The sequence below is a fragment of the Athene noctua genome, chromosome 8 (genome assembly GCF_965140245.1).
Source record: "Athene noctua chromosome 8, bAthNoc1.hap1.1, whole genome shotgun sequence".
Taxonomy (NCBI): domain Eukaryota; kingdom Metazoa; phylum Chordata; class Aves; order Strigiformes; family Strigidae; genus Athene; species Athene noctua.
Genome location: NC_134044.1, coordinates 13,209,082 through 13,227,743, shown reverse-complemented (window position 1 = coordinate 13,227,743; position 18,662 = coordinate 13,209,082). Strand labels below are relative to the sequence as shown.

The following is an 18,662-nucleotide window of genomic DNA, read 5'->3' as shown; positions in this document are numbered from 1 at the left end:
CTCAGGAGCTGAACAGCAAAGCTCTACCAGTAGTCTCCATTATTCAACAGCACATCTATTAGTCCATCACCCTGCACTACTGAGTAGAGATTAACGTTCAGGCTACATGTATGTTTTTCTGATACTAGCTGCAACAAACTAGGATGAAATATTTCAGCTGATAAAATATAACTTTTCAGGAATACAGCTTCCTTGGAGAGTTTAAGTGAAGTTATCCTTCAAAGAGACTTTTGATGGAAAAAACATATTTTTGGTAAAAAATGATTGCCCCAATTCATCTGCCAGAACAGCTTTAAGGGCCAAAAAGCACTTAGCAGTAAAATGTTTCCCTAGGATAATTCTTCAAGAATATTTAAAAATAGGTGAATGCTGTATAAAGGGGGAAAATGTTTAAATGTTAATGCTGAGTACCAGCAAAACTGGCTTTAAGTACCACCCAGTTCCACTTCTTTTTCAGAAGGAATAGCCTGTGCTGTATCTTAGAAGCTATAAATCAGAACAAACCAGTGAAGGGGGGGGGGGGGGGGGGAGGAGGGATTGCTCTGAAGAAAAGAAAAAGACAGCAAAAAAATGTAGAAGGCAAGGACAGGAGAGAGCCATGAGTTAAAGACATGGAAAAGACAATAAAGGTAGAGTTAGAAAACAAGGGACAGAAACAGAAAGGAAAGAAAAATCAATATGAAAGAGTCAGACAACAGTACTGGAAGAACCACTTCTCAGGTAGTATCTGTGTGGTAGAGATCTTGAATATGGGTATCTGATTCTTTATTCTAGAAGGTCTAGTTTCCATGTCTTTTGCATTTCAAGAAAATATTTTAAGTGATTTAAAAAAAATATTCTTAAAAAGAACAAATTTATTCATATGTCAAATCTCTTGTCCAGTCAAGTCATCATCTTTCTTTAGAATTCAGATTTTCAGGGATTATAGCCCTACCATTATGCTAAAACATATTTTTATTACAAGTAATACTTCTACATTTTACTAATCTTGAAAATGTATGTCCATATACCTGCACAGAATAATGGTTCCACCCACTAATACTCTGACTCAGAGCTCTGAGCGTTTCTTTGGTATGACTATTTCTGAAAGACATTCTTTTCAGGGAGAAAGAAATTATCCACCCAAACTTTCCTCTGTCTTTCCCTGCCTAATGTTACAAAGCTGTGCTGCTAAATTTAGAATAAATTATCATGTAGAACAGTATTTGTGCCCAACACAAGATTGCATAGAGGATTCTGATAAAGTTTTCAAAGAAAAAAATACAGCAAAATAATAATCTGGTTATATACTTCGAAAGCATACAAGACCAACATTTCTATAGTTTGACATTTGCTCTTAGGCATTAACACAAATATAACCATTCTTCTGGGAATAACATCTCATACGTCTATTTATTTCACAAGGGAAATGCAAGAGGAATGAAATCAAAAAGTTGTGCTGTTCCTTATGAATGATTTGCACTTAGTCCAGTGGTCTTAGGCAATGGCAACACGCCACCCTAGAACAGAACTGTACAAAAATACCCCTGACGTTCTGTTTGGGAACCAAATTTAGTTTTTATTCTGAAAGAAACAGTAGGAGTTTGATCCAGAGACATATGGATTCAATAAGTGTTGTTTTCTTTAAGCAAGTATCTTTGAATCAGGTATTGACACCTAAGAAACACATACCATTCTCTAAAATCTAGGCTAAGGAATGTTACTATTGGAATAATAAAAATGAAGAGCAGATTATTTAAGTATTTAGAGATATCTGCTTGGATTTTCATCTTGATAATTTAAATAAGGAAAATGCAAAATAAACTACTTGGTATCTGACAGTGGGTAAATTCCAGTTAATTTATTTCAACTTCTTTAACAGTTTACAATGCATTACCATTTGAAGCTGTAATATCCTACTTAAGGCTAGTGGAAAGTGAGGGAATAAACAAAGATGTTTCAAGAATTTATCAGAGAAAAAAACCAAGATATATAATCCAGCACTGTAGACATGGCTTTATATTGTTGCGTTTTTTCAAGACAGATGTAGCCAAGTTTAGCTAGCAAATAAAAGTAGGTGGAAATTTCATACTACAAGGACAAAAACCTGTGTATTTAAGTGCAGAGCTCAAACAAACAGTGAGCAAAGTTGTCCTATTCCAGAGCATCCCACAACAAAATTATAACTTTGCTCCCAGCTAGTTAGGGACCAATTTGCTTTTAACTCTCCTCAGTCCCAAACCTCTTTACTTGCTTACCCCAACAAGTATCACTAGGTTTTGCCTGCCTAGTCCCAAGACATTGTGTACCTGACTAAAGTTAGAATTCCTCCTCTACAAAGGCCTGTGTTCTTAGTTACAATCTACCACTAAAAATGAAGGTTAAATTCATAACAAATGTGTCTTGCAAACAATCTTCACCTGTTTTTCCAGCTACTTTAGACCAAACCACTGCAATCAATTCTGGTTTAACATGATCTATACAAGGCTTTTTGCCCACTAAGGCTCATTTCTATCTCTGTATTTAAATAATTCTCCACTCATGGAGAGGCATTTTGCTCTTGCTGGCTGTTCTGTAGCATCAGTCAGGAAGATGACTACACTCCCAGCTTCTCATGCTGTATACTGAGACGAGAAGGAAAGATTTGAGATTGCTGCACTAAAACACAAAAGTGCAAAAATAACTGAAACTGAAGGTGAAAAAAGGGTATAATGTATGTGCTAAGATGTTTCCATCCATAAATGCTCACCATCTTCATAAGAAGCAGCTGCATTATGTTGCAGGATATCTATTTTAATAGTGCACACTGAAACTTGCATTGAGAAAAAGACAGATGCTGCATGACAGGAAAACTTATGCAAGGTAACAATAGAAGAAAGCAAGAACGGAAGGAAGGACAAAGACTTCAAATGCACAGTAAGTTTCTTTGAATACTTAATAAGTGTTAGTTTGCAAGACACAGGCCTTGGGCCCACCTGCAGCCAAGTCTAGTCGTGGTTTTTTTTCTGGTAAGGGGGTGAAGATGAGATTGCATGTGATGTGGTCCTTCAAGACTAAAAACATGAGCAGAGCACTAATGCTGCCTATCTCTGGCACATGTCAGGGCTGAGTGGGAGCAAGAGAGATACAATGATTGTTGTTAGCTGGCTAGTATGGTGTTACAAGTATTGCAATGACAGGCGTACTACTGCCTCATTCATACCATTCCAAGCTACCAAATAGTAATGTAGCTCACTTTCAGAGCTTTGCTTTTTGAGTGGCTCACATGCACACTGCCACCAATAGAGTAGTAGGAGGAGAGATTTCTCCTTCACAGATTCTTTTCAATCGGAGGAACTAACATTCAGTTGTACTGAATAGAAGCAGGAGTCTGGGACAGAGAGACAATTCTCCGTAAAGCAACTTGCAAAAGTGTTTCTACTTGAACTGCAGTTATCCATCATTCAGATGCACTCCTTAAAAAAAAAAAAAAAAAATAAATTGTTTGTGTCCTTTGCACTTACCTGAAATCAATCAGCCAAAAGGAATTTGTAGACTTCAAAAGTTTATTCTCCTTAACTTATCAGGGCACCTATCATTTTATGTCTACTGTGCTTTGTACATGGATAAAACAGACATAATGGCTGCCTATGAAGTAAGATAAGTACTGTTCAGTGCCTGTGAGAAAATGGAAAAGCTACTAAAAGTGAAAGTGCATTCCAGGGTGAACTGACAATCAAAGAAAAATTCAGCATTTTGTGGTCTTCAGCTGAATTTTTCTTATGGGATGACTTGCCACTCATATCACAGACAGACATCTTTGGAAGGAAAAGACAATAGGCTGTAAACATGCACATGTATATGATTTTCTTTTAGCTGCTGGAGAATTAAAAGGTTCTTGATTGCTAATATTTTGATTTGGTATTCTTTATCACTTTGACAACAGCAAAATAGTACACATTGTCCTAGTTTTGGACCAGAACCTCGTTTTGCTAGACAGTTTTCAAACAGAGGAAAGAATCTCATCTCAGAGGGACTTTGGTCTCTTTGTGAATCAAAGAAGCATCAGATAATGCAATGTAAGCAAATTCAGGTACATACACAGAATAATGTAGAATTGGCTATCAGAAAAGGTAGACATCATAGAATAGATATACCAGTAGAGCACAAGAATCAGTTTTGTAGGTGTTACAAACAGATTATAATAAAAGCTGAGAGGAAAGCACAAACCTTCGAATTATAGTGGATATCATTAACATGAACATAACACAAGAGCAGCTGACTATATCATAAGACTTTTTTGAATACTGCAACACTGAGCAGTACAGGGTCCCCAGAAGGTAGTTTATTAGCAACAATTGCCTGAACTTGGTTCAAAACTCAAACACATCTCTAAGCACATGATCTAGGAAAACCTCATTGTTCTTTTTACAGCACAGATAATCAGTATATCTGAGTTGATGCGATTTCCTGACCCTTTCCAAGGACACAAGATTGTTGAAACTCTGCAAATTAACCTAACAAATAAACATGGCTAAAGATTAACCAGAATAATAAGTTACCTCAGTTTGTCCTCTATTCACAGGAAGAAACCTGGATATATAATTCTTAAACAATTTCACACTGAATATGCAAGTAAAATCATTCTCATTTTTAAAGTTTCTCTCATGTCAATTATTTGAAAATCTTGTTCATGTCCAAGTATTTTTAGAAGAAAAAAATTACTAAACATGTGTTAAATAACAAGTACAAATGCAAAATTAAATACAAAGTGTTAAATGAAAAGTCTCTGGTTCTTTTACAATACCTGACATACGATACTTTTCACCCTTCAGTTGTGTAGGCATATGTGTAAAGATTATTTGTGATAGTTTCTTGGTAATTTTATTGCAAAATATAAAACTTTGAACCCACCCTTTCCCCACCATGATCCTGAAGGAAGAAGGGAGAAACAGGAATTTTTGTTCCACAAAATATAATCAAAATGAGATAAAATTTGAATTTTTTACTGTTTAGATTTTTCATCCTGACACTAAGATTCAGTACATCCCAGAAAAGTCTATTTACATGTTTAAAAAAAATAAATATGAAGACAAGGAGAAAAGGAACTGACAGGGGAAGACAGTAGAAAGATCAGATTGGTTTTCAAAGTCTAATTTTATCTCTAACAGTTTATATAAAATAATGCAAAAACTAAGTCATTCTGGAAGAGGATTTTTTTTTTGCCAAAGGTATTACTTTGCTGGCAGCAAAGCCATTGTATCAAATTTCTTGATTTCTTTAAAATCTTCATAGTAGTATGCAGTGCCTTTGACTTCAAAGGAAGTAATCGAGACACATATGGGGGAAATTTTATGGGATCTTAAAAATAATAATGTTTAAAATAGTGGTTAAACAGTGCAGGCATGAGACAAGAGAAGGAGAGCATGTTATTATTGTTGCAATCTGAGAAAAGGGGAAGTGCTTTAATGTGAAAAGAGATTCACAGCAAAGTCAAAAAAATCCAAACAAAAGATTTTCTAAGCTATTTTTGGAACCTTGTTGTTATCCATCAGAGACATGCTGAACTAGGTTCTATTTTCTGTTCTTCGCGTCGAATGGTCATTGATTTTTGTAAGAGTTTTGCATGGCATCTAAGGCAGAACCTGGCCTACAGGCTATTTTAGACAACTTAGTGGAGAATCACCAGCTTTCCTGCTTAATCTAGCTCATTTGACATAGCATACCTATTGTTTGTGCTGTTCAAGGCATTCTCTCAATTTCTGATAACAAGGACCACAACTGAATATAAAGACTATTTCACAGACCCTATCAGCCCCAATATAAAGACATAGGTCTTTATGCAACTATGTCACTTTCTTCCATGTAAAAATATATTAAAATGCATTAAAATCTGACATAGCTAGAAACTAAAATCCTAATCCCACAAAGAGTTCTAAAATTTTAAAGTAAAATTGTTCACAGAAAAAATATATAACAACATTTTAATCTTTCCAGTACAAACCAAATCCATGACTTTTAAAAAAAGCGTCATATAATCACAGAATGGTTTAAGTTGGAAGGAACCTTAAAGATCATCTAGTTCCAACCTCCTGCCATGGGCAGGGACACCTTCAACTTAGACCAGGTTGCTCAAAGTCCCGTCCAGCCTGGCCTTGAACACTGCCAGGCTGTGGCTGCCCCCTCCCTTTCTGGGCAACCTGTGCCAGTGTCTCACCACCCTCACAGAAAAGAATTTCTTCCTTACATCTAATCTAAATCTACCCTGTTTCAGTTTAAAACTCTTATCCCTCATCCTACCCCTACACTCCCTAATCAAGAGTCCCTCCCCACCTTTCCTGCGGCCCCCTTTAAGTACTGGGAGGCCGCTATAAGGTCTCCCCAGAACCTTCTCTTCTCCAGGCTGAACACCCCCAACTCTCTCAGCCTGTCCTCACAAGGGAAGTGCTCCAACCCCCCCGCCTCATCATCTTCGTGGCCTCCTCTGGACCCGCTTGAGCGGGTCAGTGTCCTTCTGATACTGGTGGCCCCAGAGCTGGACACAGCCCTGCAGGGAGGGGCTCACAAGTGTGGAGTAGAGGGGGAGGATCCCCTCCCTCAACCTCTGGCCACACTGCTCTTGATGCAGCCCAGGATACAGTTGTTTTCTGGGTCCCAATCCCTGCCTCTGCTGTGGGACATACTGGAACTGATCACCTGAAGTGTTTCTGAGGTTCATCAACTCTATAGTTGTCTGGGAGCCCACCAAGTAGGTCAGAAAGTGGGTAAAAAGGTAGAGAAGTGGAACTGAAACTTCTGGACCCCTAAGAAATCTGGCTTTTGCAGGGCTCTCAGCAAAGGCTGTTAAATGTGCCTTCCACATGATTTACCCAAGCCAGGGGAGTAAATGGGAAGAGGGCACGTAAAGCTTCTGTCTACAACACTGCTGAAAGTGACCTTTTTTTTCAGCAAACCCACACTTTAGACACAGAGAGAACACATCTGAAAAGTTTTGACTGGCTATGGCTAATTCCCTTCAGTGTGTTTTAGAAGCTAGCATTAAAGCAGCCCTTTCGCCTACAAAGCTCCGCTACATACTTCATCCCTGTGGGCAAGTTGTCAGTCCCCCTGATATGAGGAACTTTTGCACTACTCCCAAGAGCTGAAATAACCAAGCCATTCCTCCCAGATTTTCCAAGGGCCATTTCTGAAGCTATTCAGCAGACCAATGGATGCCTAACAAGTCCCACCAAGAGCATGTAGCACTTGATGTAACCAAGGCCTCAGTCAGGCAATCCAGTTTACAGAACCATTTTCATTTTTACTCTTATTTTCAGCTGTACAAAGCCAACATATACATCTGTTACACATTAAAACTAGACAGTGTCAAGATTTACACTTTAGCATAAGAGAAATTCAGCACATACACTAAGACAGAACTCAGTACAGAGGATTCCTCTTATATTTTATACAGAGATGCTATATTAATAGCTATTGACCAAGAACCAAATGTTCTGGCATGGACAAAAGACACAACTAGAAAAATTGCTGCATTTAGGAAAACACCTTTCAGTTCTGCAGCTTATTTCTACCGGCAGAGCTATCTGTTACAGTACGTGGCAAATTATAATACAGAACTTGAAAGAGCTGATCTAAAGCCAAGTGAAGTAAATGGACTCAGTTTATTGACCTCAACAAATTATAGCTCAAGCCATTTTAGCATCTGATTTTACTGATAAGTACTAATTATTACTCCATGTGACAATTTTTTATTTTGCTTTATTTTTTCCTCCCCTTCTCACTTTATTACAGCATACTGTAGTCTGAACATACAAAGAAACAGAAGCCTAGGCTTGTATTAGTCCACTCAAGCATGAAATTATAGTTTGTTGGCTGACAATACTTAACAGCACCCAAGAGACTTAAGTATGATAAGAGTACTGGAAACTTAAAACACAGATTTAATCAAGCATAACTTAAAAGAAGGTTTTAAGTCTCTAATTTCATTTACAGCCCTGTATGTGCATTACTTTTTGCATTACATCTAAAGTGTTTTTTCATGTTCTTCTGCATGTATATCTTTCACTGTTGCCTTTCCAGTCACTTAGCAAATATCAGAATGCTTGGACATGCATGCAGCACAAGCTGCATATGTAATACCATCTATAAATGGCACTTTTTTCAGCAGCAATTGTCACAGCAAGATATTGCTAATTATAACATCACCTAAGCAAAACATTGGTAATACTTCCTAGTAAGGGTCTGTTATTAATGTTAAATTACAGTGATATTCCTGTAAAAGCTGTGAGACTAAAGGAATTCAGTATAGTTGAGGTTATTACCAGGAATGCCAAAGGGCACATCAATGATTTTCCATTAGAAAGTATTCTTGAACTCTTTTACAGCAAGCTGATGTCTGGATGCAAAACTCTTAAAGTCACTGACATGTTCTAGTGCCTTCAGTGGGCATGGATGAGGCCCTCAATACAGATCTTGTTTGGAAGCTTGGTCTGTATATTGGCATTCATCCCATTTTGGGATGGTGGTTGCTCTGGAAAAAGCACTGTTGGTATCCCTTAGCATTAGCTACAAAAGTTTTGAGTTAAGCTACTTTAGCACAGCCTAATACAGAACCACCAATAAGGCTAAGGCTAACATGAAAATGTGTGAAGAAAAAAAAGATAAAATGCTTGCCTCTGATTTTAAGAACACACTGTCAATGAGTGATACAAAATAATGCAGTTCTTGGCAGCAGCGAAACTCAAGCCATTTTCTATTTTCTGATATTGAAATAGCTGCCTGGTTCACTAGAACATGTGCATCATCACTCATTTAAATATATTGTCAATCAACCAATCTTAGCACCAGTTCTTAATTCAGCACTTCTTCTCAAGGGGATGCTAAAGGAAGGTGGAGAGGATAAATCAGAACAATGAAAATACTAACTTAGGGCTGACTACAGGTTTGCTTGAGGTATTGCAGCAGATCACCACATCTTACGAGCTCACTTGTAACTAATGTTAGAGAACACAAAAGTCCTGAACAGGGGAAACAAAAGGCTGCCTTTCATCTTGCACTGCACTACAAGTTTCAAGTACAATGGACATCAGATTATAGTGCCCATAGAAACAGAGTCTGTTAATTTAGATGCCTAAAAAAAAAAAAAAAATCAGCAGAGCACTTGTGAAAATTGAGGTCATGGCCCTTTATTTTTCTTAAATATAGACCTAGAACTCAGAAACCTCTTAATTTCTGTAGATTGAAGTCATCCTAGCAGAGTTTCTTTCTGTAAAGCTAGCAACATTCCTTTCAGCTGGACATGTTTGTGAGCTTCTCAGCAAAGGCTGTTTGCAAGAAATTAACATCCTGACCTTCTTTGCACAGTGTTACCTACTTAGTAACTCATTGTAAATACAGCATTCATATTTATATAGTTTTGTCCTATAGGCCCAGAAGCTGAAGAAATTTTGGTGACAGTATTTTTTGAATTTTATCAGTGTGCATCTAGTTGTCATAAATGTCCAGTTTAATGTTCACATAGAAAATGAGCCACAGTTCCAATCATGGCAACAGTTCTACTACTCTGATACCAGCATCATAACCATGAAAGCTGTTACTCTCCATTCTTAGCGACAGAGGGGCATAGGAAGATGTTATAACTTAAGAAGGTTTGGTCTGTGACAACACCAATATTTTATGAACTTTGTTACTTCTACTTTTAGAAAAAGGAGCCATTCCTAAAGGTGAACAGTAGAGGAATAGGTGGCAGCACAGACCATTTTCAGATGCTTCGTTTGTGGCTTGATCACAATTGGTCATATAGGTGCACAGAGGGACAGAAATAATATATTGATGGTAAAATAATAACTCTGACAAAGTGTATATAGTTTTCCTAAAAGATCATCAAAATAATACCAAAATTTTGTGAGTTGGACAACCTGGAGCTGCTATTTCAAAAAGCAAGAAATACTGTCACCGAAGGTTAGGAAATGCATACTTAATTACATGAACAAATAAGTATTTTGGTCTGATGCTTTTGATCAATTTTTTTTGATCTTATGCTATTATACCTAATTAAAAAAAAAAGTTTAATCTGTTAAACACTTATTTTAAAACTATTACAAAGGACATATTAAATAGATGATTTATACAGAAGATCAAAAAAAACCCAAACTGTAAAACTATGTACTGAGAACACAGTTGTGCTATGAATGGTAAAATCTCAAATTCCATAAAGTTCCTAGACAGTGCTGATAGACTTTGACGTTTTGCTGTCCATTCACTGGAAATTTATAAGGAGTGTTTTACTTAATTTATAAAAGCAACCTGGTGATTTTCTGAACTGATTGTTTTACCACATTATGGTACTCTAAATATTTAATTTTGGATAAATAAGGAAAATCAGTTGAAAAATGAAACATTTCTCTACACTTTCTGAAATATGGAATTTCTTAAAATAACCCACTGACATTGCCCATAATCTTTAAATTTAAACAGTAAATTATTATACCCTCATTAGCCAAACTTCTGCTCAGTAATACCTATTTTAAAGAATGGAAAGCCCCAGATTTGCAACATCTATAAGCAGTTCAAGAAGAGGTTCCTTTGTTTCATTTTGTGTTTGGTACACTGCTAGGGACCTGTGGTCTAAACTCAGCGATTACTTGAACTGCAATTGTTACACCCGTGTAATATCATTAAGTGTAGTCCCTTAGTCTTAGTTTACACCAGTACAAGAGAAGCTGCCAATGCATACAACCTTCAAGCCTTTCATTAGACACATCTTTGGCTTTAGTGTTTTAAGAGCCTCAGTTACACTAGGTAACACAAAGCATCCTTATTCACATCTACTGTCCCCCAAACTAGTGGGAAAAATGTTTCCTCCATTCTGCATCATTTTAAGTTGGATTCCTTGCGAAGAAAGTATGGTGAAAGGGGATTTTTCCTCAGCTATTGCACTATCCTATGTAGCTATAGTCTCAAAACTGCTTATGCTTTCTTATTCTCCAGCAATGGAAATCCTTCAGCCATCAGGAGGGAAGGGGAGCACAGCCTGAGTACAGAAACCTGACTTACACTTTAACTGTTAACAGAACATCTAAAACCAGTTTGAGAAATCTTGAATAGTTAATGATAAACCCTAATATTTTCAGTGTGATTAAGGTAAGAAGTGATAGACCATTTTTTAATGCGGAAGCACAGAAATGGGTTTTACTCATAAAAAGCCAAGTATGATTTATTCAAAGGTTGGAGTCCTCATTAAAGATGCAGAATAGTGCATGTCACAAATGGTTAAGGCTTTGAAAGTCTTTGTGGATTATTCACTGAAATTTGCATTGCTACACAGCACAAACTATTTTTGGATTCTGCATAAATAGAATATCCAATCTAGAATTACATTAGAATGAAATATGCAATAATGCAAGTACCCATAAAGTGCTTTTCATGCACTGCAGGCATCCAGAAGTTTCAAATGCATAAAATATGATTACACTTGCTGCACAAATGACTATGTATCAGGTTCATTCACATTTAATTAAAACTCAGATGTAAAAAAAAAATACTGATACAGTTTGCTAAAACATAGTTAAACTGCTATTGATACTTTGTATCATGGCCAGTATCAGTGGGAACTGGAGTGCATAAAGATGCAATTGGTCTTTAGTGCTTAGTCCTTCCAGCTAAACTAGAGATTTATACTTTGTGCTATGCAGAAAGTGCTGTTTCTCAATGATCCATGAAAATGCAGATAAAGCAACTCTGGACCTGATTGTTCTACAGGTTGCTACACATATTTAACAGAGTAATATAAAGACACAGTTTTTAAGTTTATCTGTGATACTCAATTCAATAATACCTTAAATCTTAAAATATAAGAGTAAAAATTATATTAAAAATATATGTGTATATATCCATATGTAACCCATATTGAATATAATAGTATTTTTCAACTGTTCTTTCCCCCACTTCCATTCTCACTGACACAATGGTGCAGCCTCAGCAGCAGGATTCAGTAGGGAAAGCATAGCCTCCACACAGGCCAGTCTGTCTTGCCTCCTTGTATATTCTTTTATGAAATACAAACAGTTGATTCAAACCCTCTTAGGCTAAGAACCACCAAAAATCCTGATCTTTCACTTCCCAGATCAGTGGTTTAATACCCAGGCTATTACATAAAAAATTGCCAGTAACTCACCTGGGAGCTGAGATTTTTTGGTTGAGTTCACTGCTGTCTCAGTGAGTTAGGGATGGTACAGGGACACCTAACTTATCATGCCACTCCAGGAAATAAGGCAGAAATGAAATATCTACATAACCCTCTCCAAATTACAGTGATACTGAGGTGTCTACCTCTTTGATGCCTCACTTCCCAGAATAGGTTTCTTCTTAGCACACATAGGGATACGATTAGAAACCTAAGAAGATTTGTAGTTAATAATGCAGCTAGCTTGTGGGTTGTTCTTAACAGTGTAAAATGCCAAATTTTCTCTTTTTATTGGTCTATGCTTCTTCACCAATATTTCCGAGAACACAAAGGACAGCTGAAAATTACATTTTTATTTTAGTTTCTTAAATAGTAATAAATACATCTACATTTCTGTATTTTGCTTTAGGCTCTGTGGCTACAGATTCAACAAGACAACCATGTGGTATTTTTACTTTTGCACATAGAAGAGCTAGATCCTATTTTTTAAGCATAAACACATGGAAGCTTACATTATGGATGCAACTACAAAATGAGCATTATGTCTTGGACTGCTTTCTCAATCTTCCTCTTGTTTTTCTAACATCAGATGTGTCTGACCAAAATAAACACCTCCTAGACCAAACCTTACCACACTCAGTCCAGACACACAGCAGTTCTTCCAAGGGTGTACAGCACCTCTTCATCACACAATGGGGTTTACAGCAATATCCCTACTGAACTGGTCAGATCAAACTTGACACAAGGTATAAAGAAATTTTGGGGTGTGATTTCATGCACAGAGTGGCAGATCTAATCAATGCAAATAAGCAAAAATGGCTACACATTCACCAACAAGCAGCCATATGCTTGCTTTGCCTCTGTGCGCAAGGTAATTGCAATCTGAAAGCTACAGCACATGAGAGCAGTGCCAAGCAGAGCTACTATATCCTGAGCACACATGATAGGAAAAGGCCAAGTAGGCATACTATGAAATACAGCCAGGAAGCTGTAGCAAATAGCTACAGATCAGACCAGATTGGAAGCTCAGCGCAAATATATAACAAATGCTTTCCCAGGAGCATCTCGCAAAATACATGTGGGACCCACTCCCGTAACCCTTCCCTGAAAGGTGTGCAGTTCCCGAGTGCAGTTTCTTCTTGCAGAAGCTTCAGCAAGACCTTGTCCCCAAAACCTTCCTCCCCACAGCTGGGGTGATAGGCTATGAGCTTGTCACTACAGATAGATGTTCAAACTTTCAAAGGTAAATAGAAAGAAAATTCAGATTCCATAGAGCAGTTCGTCAGCTGCAAAGCAAATAGCTATGACTCAGTTTATCACAAACAATAACAGAACAGGAATTAACATTAACAAGCTAATGCTTCATCTGATTGTGAGGGGGGTTTTAATCTTGTTTCTAATTAATTTTGACAGATTGAATTAAAATGTTTATTTGCTTTGCATTTGATGTGCCCTTCCTGACTTCCTCTCCTAAGATTATATGCTGTCAGCACCAGCCTTTGTGAGCACTTTTTCTTTTGGACTTGGGAAAAAGGACTAAGTCCTTATTTCCATTTATTAAATATTTTTGATCAACTAATAGGTTTCTGGTTTTCAGTAAGGTTTTCCTGCTTTTTATCCTGTTTGGTTTTTAATTTTTCAGATAAAGTAAAACTCCTGTAACTTGGTTACTAATGCATAAGCTCCCACTTTGACTGTGGAGCCCCTTCACTATATTCTTTTTTAAAAGTCTTCCAGTGTTAGTTCCAGCTGAAGTACCAGAGGAATAGGCCTCTTATCCTTCTCTGTACTTTCTGTCAAAACACTTGCAAGAAACCTTTTTGAGACATTTCAGGTGGAATTAACAAGAGAAGACTGATTTCCTAAGGTATGCATTCCTTCTCCTGACAGAGACAAGCTGCTTCAGGAGACAAATTATTTCTATTGCATTCTTTTCTTCTTCTGATGTATGAACAATTCTCATTATCATTGATTTGGATTCTAGTTGCTTACAGAGATGGGTGTAAGCTCCTCTGCAATGAACATTTTTTAGAGCTACTGTGTGCAAAACTAAAACTATCAAACAATGCTCAAGACTAATTCTAAAGAGCTACAATCTATCACACAGAGTCAGGAGATTATTGGATTCTTATGCTTCTGTACCCTAGGTCTTAATACCTGCAGTTTTCATGACTGCTGCTAGAATACACACATTTTGGGGAAATAAAAGCAAAAGATGAGAGAGAGAAATCTTCTAGCAATAAATTTCACAGTAAATGATAGAGAGCTTGGAAGGTCAGGGAGTATAATGATTCTGCACAGAATTTCAGCTAGTCGTCTTAGACTATGCATTAATCACATTTGTAAAAGTTGCATTATCTGAGCATAGAGGTGACTCATTTTCTTTGTTCTGTGCTTATGCTACCTATTTTATATTTTAAAACTACAGTTACACAAACTGTTGTGAAAGTAACATACAGGAAAAGTATATTGATGAATTACATGCAAAAATAGCACACACATTTACTGCCACCTTGTATTAGTGTCAATATAACTACAAACAACCCAATGAAAAACTAAATCAAAAATAAGCCCCTTGGCATGAATGGAATTTATATGACTCCTGACATAACTCAGGTCTTGCTTCAAGTGCTAAATCCAGCACAAATGGAGTCAGTTATTCTGCATTAAGCACTGCTGTAAATGAGGGCAGAATTTTCCTTGGTGACTCCTTCCCATTGTTTCATTGGGTTGTGAAGACTGATGTAATGGTGGTACCAGGCAAGAACAGCCAGTCTGGAAGGGTGCTTGGTCCAGCATACACTTCAGTGTTTATCAATAACTATCACTAACTGGGAAGGAGAGCCAAGGTTACAAGTACCCTGTGCACTGACAAGTGAAAGGGTAGATACCTGAGCTGTCAGGTATGCAAAATCTTGTGTAGATCTTGCATACCTGACAGTGTAGTAATCCTTCATGTGCAGGTACTGAAAAAAAACTACTCCTGATCCCTTTTTCCCCAGGATGCAATAAAAATCATAGAAACTAAGCTTAAACAAGATGATCTGGCACTGAAATGACTAGGAATGATGTTTGCTGTTCATTCCTACTGAAAGCTGAGATGCTTTTTTGACTGTCTGCTGTGAAAGCCAGAGTAAGCCCAAACTGGGCACAGGAATCTGAAAGCATCAGTGCACCCAGCATACACTACCATCCTTCCCTACAGAGTTGTGCAAAGCAGGAGCACAACTTTACCCGAGTCATTACACAGCAGAAGGACCATTTTCAAGATCTGTATCCCAAGTAGAGCTACATGATAGCATACGCTTATAAGAGTATCTCAAGTTTTTAATCTAATGTACATACACTATTTATAAATTGTAAGAACAAGCAGAAGAGAAATCAGGCAATACAAGGGGACCAGGCAGATATTAAGGAGACACATTTCATCAGGTGTGCACATAAAACATATGTAGTTGATAAGAATACAAGTAAAAACTTCTCTCAACTTCAGTATTCCCTTAAGATTCCTACATTATTAAATAATATATCACTACAAAAATCTAAGGCAAGTTATTACTGATATATAGGGGGGAAAAAGCAGCCTACATTTAAAGCTATATTTGTTCATTTATAGTTGCTCTACTCACAAATATGATGGCATTTTAAAATAATATATGACTCAACTCTCTCTCCAAAGTGCCAGACCATACTAATTTACAGCAATTGGGAAGCTTAGGACATGTATGGCTTCAGACTTAACCTGCAAATTACAAACCAAGACCAACCAATGCAACAATTAACTGTATGAAACGGGAACAGCCACCTTTTAGCAGGAAGTTCATTCTAGAGCCTTCCTACTGCAATTTCCAAAGGAAGAGGACATTGGTCAGTTAGAAGTAAACAGCTGATCATGATTTGTAGATCTCCATAGAAGTCAGGAATGATGGATCAAGCTTTGAAAAATCATTAACCATCATTTCACTTTATCCTTCCCATGCTGGCATTTGCAGAATTGAAGTTAACCTCTTCTAGTTCCCTCTGGACTGATTTTCGCTCCTGCTAAGGAATGTAACATTTCTCTTTGTCATGCTTATTTCTTCACACTGATTGATTTAAGATTAGTCATTTAGTGAGTCTGAGTATGTAGCCAAAATCCACACACCTTAATGTGTTCAAAATTTCCTTCAGTTCTAAGAGGCTGATTAGCACTATTTCTGCATTCATCATGGCACTAGCCTTTTCACAGGACAGCCAAATTTTAAGATATTTGTCTGAAAATATACCTACTTTCTTCCCCAATGACCTAATAAATCTTCAAAACAAAGACTATAGCTATTGTTAAGACAGTCTACTCAATATGCTGTTGCATTTGGGATAGAGGACATGCATAGCTAAATACAGAAAAAATAGCAGCAAAAGATCAGATGAGAACTTCATCATTTGCTTTGCTATCTCATAAGATCTAAGTTTCTTTGTGCACACCTTCAATCTTACAGAATGCCTGTGACATTCTAAGATAACATTTTTATTGGTGGTATCAAAAGAAGTAGTATAGAAAATGAAAATTCAGATTATCTCTCACTATTTGGTAAGATGCACTTGTGGCATACACAATAGAACAAGGGTAAGCTATAGTAAGTCTACAAAGGGACTTTACATGCTCTCCATATGATGAAACCCTGGTCAATCATGGTAGCTATAAAGGAATTTGAAAGTCAAAATGAGGCTTTACTGAGCAGAGACAAGAAAAGGAAAAAAAATAATCATAGCACACACCAAAGGTCAGAAGAGTCAACAAGGCACAGAGTCCTGGGCCTTTTAGATCCCCCTACATCTGTGCACAGTAGAAAAAAAAACACATGCACTTTGTTGTAAGTGGATGGTTTTGAGCTGCCATTCTACTATCTATTAAGCACTTGTCTAGTATTCTATAGATATAGTAGGCTTCCAATAAATACTAATCCTCTATGAACATACTTGTAAAAACCATCTTTTCAGAATCCTTTGGGCCTAAAATATCTGACCATAGGTTAATTAAGAAATTGCTACTAAGACTACTGATATTGCAACAAAACTACTTGACACCATATCTACTATTTTCAGCCTCCATAGGACTCTCAACTACTATCTGCGGGCAATAATTTTTCTCTGAAAAGTCTGAAGGGAGTTTAGTAAAAACTGAAAAACTGAAACTTTGGTAAACGTCATAAGTCATGCTTCCTTAGTAGGCTGGTAAAAAAAAGCAAGCTGTAAGAACCTTTCATTTTGATCATCTTACAGGGTTTGATTGATCTAAATTGCATGTCAACCATTATTTAATAACTCCACCTGCATAGAAGAAACAGTATTTTGATGACCTCCAATCTCTAAGTTAGAAGATCTCCATGAATCAACCAGTATTGTTTCCATAGATTCATTGTTTTTACTGAAATCATCCATTTTCTCAAGTCAAGGCATTAAGCATGACATTTTCAGACTAAAGATGCCTTATGACTGGTTTCCAAAGAGCTACATACAGATTTTACCATACATGCATAGTACGATCTGTATTTTAAAATTTCTTCATATATAATTGTGTGCTAAATGACATGAATTAGCTACATGCAAAAATCAAGCACAACTCTTTTTATATATATTAGTTAAGCCATATACAATAAAATATAACTCCAAACCAAAGCATTTAAAACCTCTCCATGTACTGTGGTAAGGCAATTTCCATAATTACGCACAGCCTACCACCACTTTATTTATCCCTGTTCTTCCACATAAGGACCAATTGCTGTGTTTTGAACTGATCTATAAGGGGAGAAATACAAGATCGCATATTTAAATGTAGCTCTCCACCTTGAGCCTTAAAATTGCTAGCCAGCACATCTGGGATTCAGAAAAGCCCATGTGGCATTTTCTCCAGTATGTGGAGAAATCTCCATAGCAGAAAATAAAATGCCTTTCTTTGCAATGGTTGTTTTGATACAGCAGGAAAAGAAGTGGTGCTGCCCACTGCTCCATTAACAAAATTGCTTCTTGGTAATCTGTGCAACTCCAAAGCAGCTACAAATCCTTGCCTTTGTTTTTTTTCTGATGAAAGGACTGAGTTGTCCTCCATTTGAAAATCAGCACTTCATTGCTGCAATACATTTAATAGCTTATCTTTTGTTTAGAGACTTTTAAAAGATGTTGTTCTTCACAATTCAAGTGCAAGTCTCTGGAGGTTTCTCATTCTTCACTTAGATATACCACCATCATATCCACTGCTCAGGAAATTGTAAACTATAATGCCAACAGGTTGTAACCAACAGTCACCAGAGAAGGTAAATTGATAACCTTATGTGAATGGAAGCCTATTTTCTGATTTTCATAAGCATTCAATAATGCCCTGTTAATGAAACTTAACTTATTCTTTATTCCTGACAGATGAAAGCACATTCTCTATCTTACTAAATCTGACTAATGACTATGACAACTCTTGCCTCTTTGCTTCTAGCAGTGCAACGGCTGTCCTGAAAACTAAATTCCCTAACACTTGGCCCACACTAAG

The 18,662-nt window shown here is 37.0% G+C and overlaps 1 protein-coding gene across 2 annotated transcripts in view; it reads left to right on the top strand.

Annotated features, from left to right (window-relative positions):
• The window catches only part of SLC9A9 (solute carrier family 9 member A9), a 211,615-nt gene that overhangs the window by 156,448 nt on the left and 36,505 nt on the right, over positions 1 to 18,662 (top strand). The gene's annotated exons all lie outside the window — the stretch shown is intronic.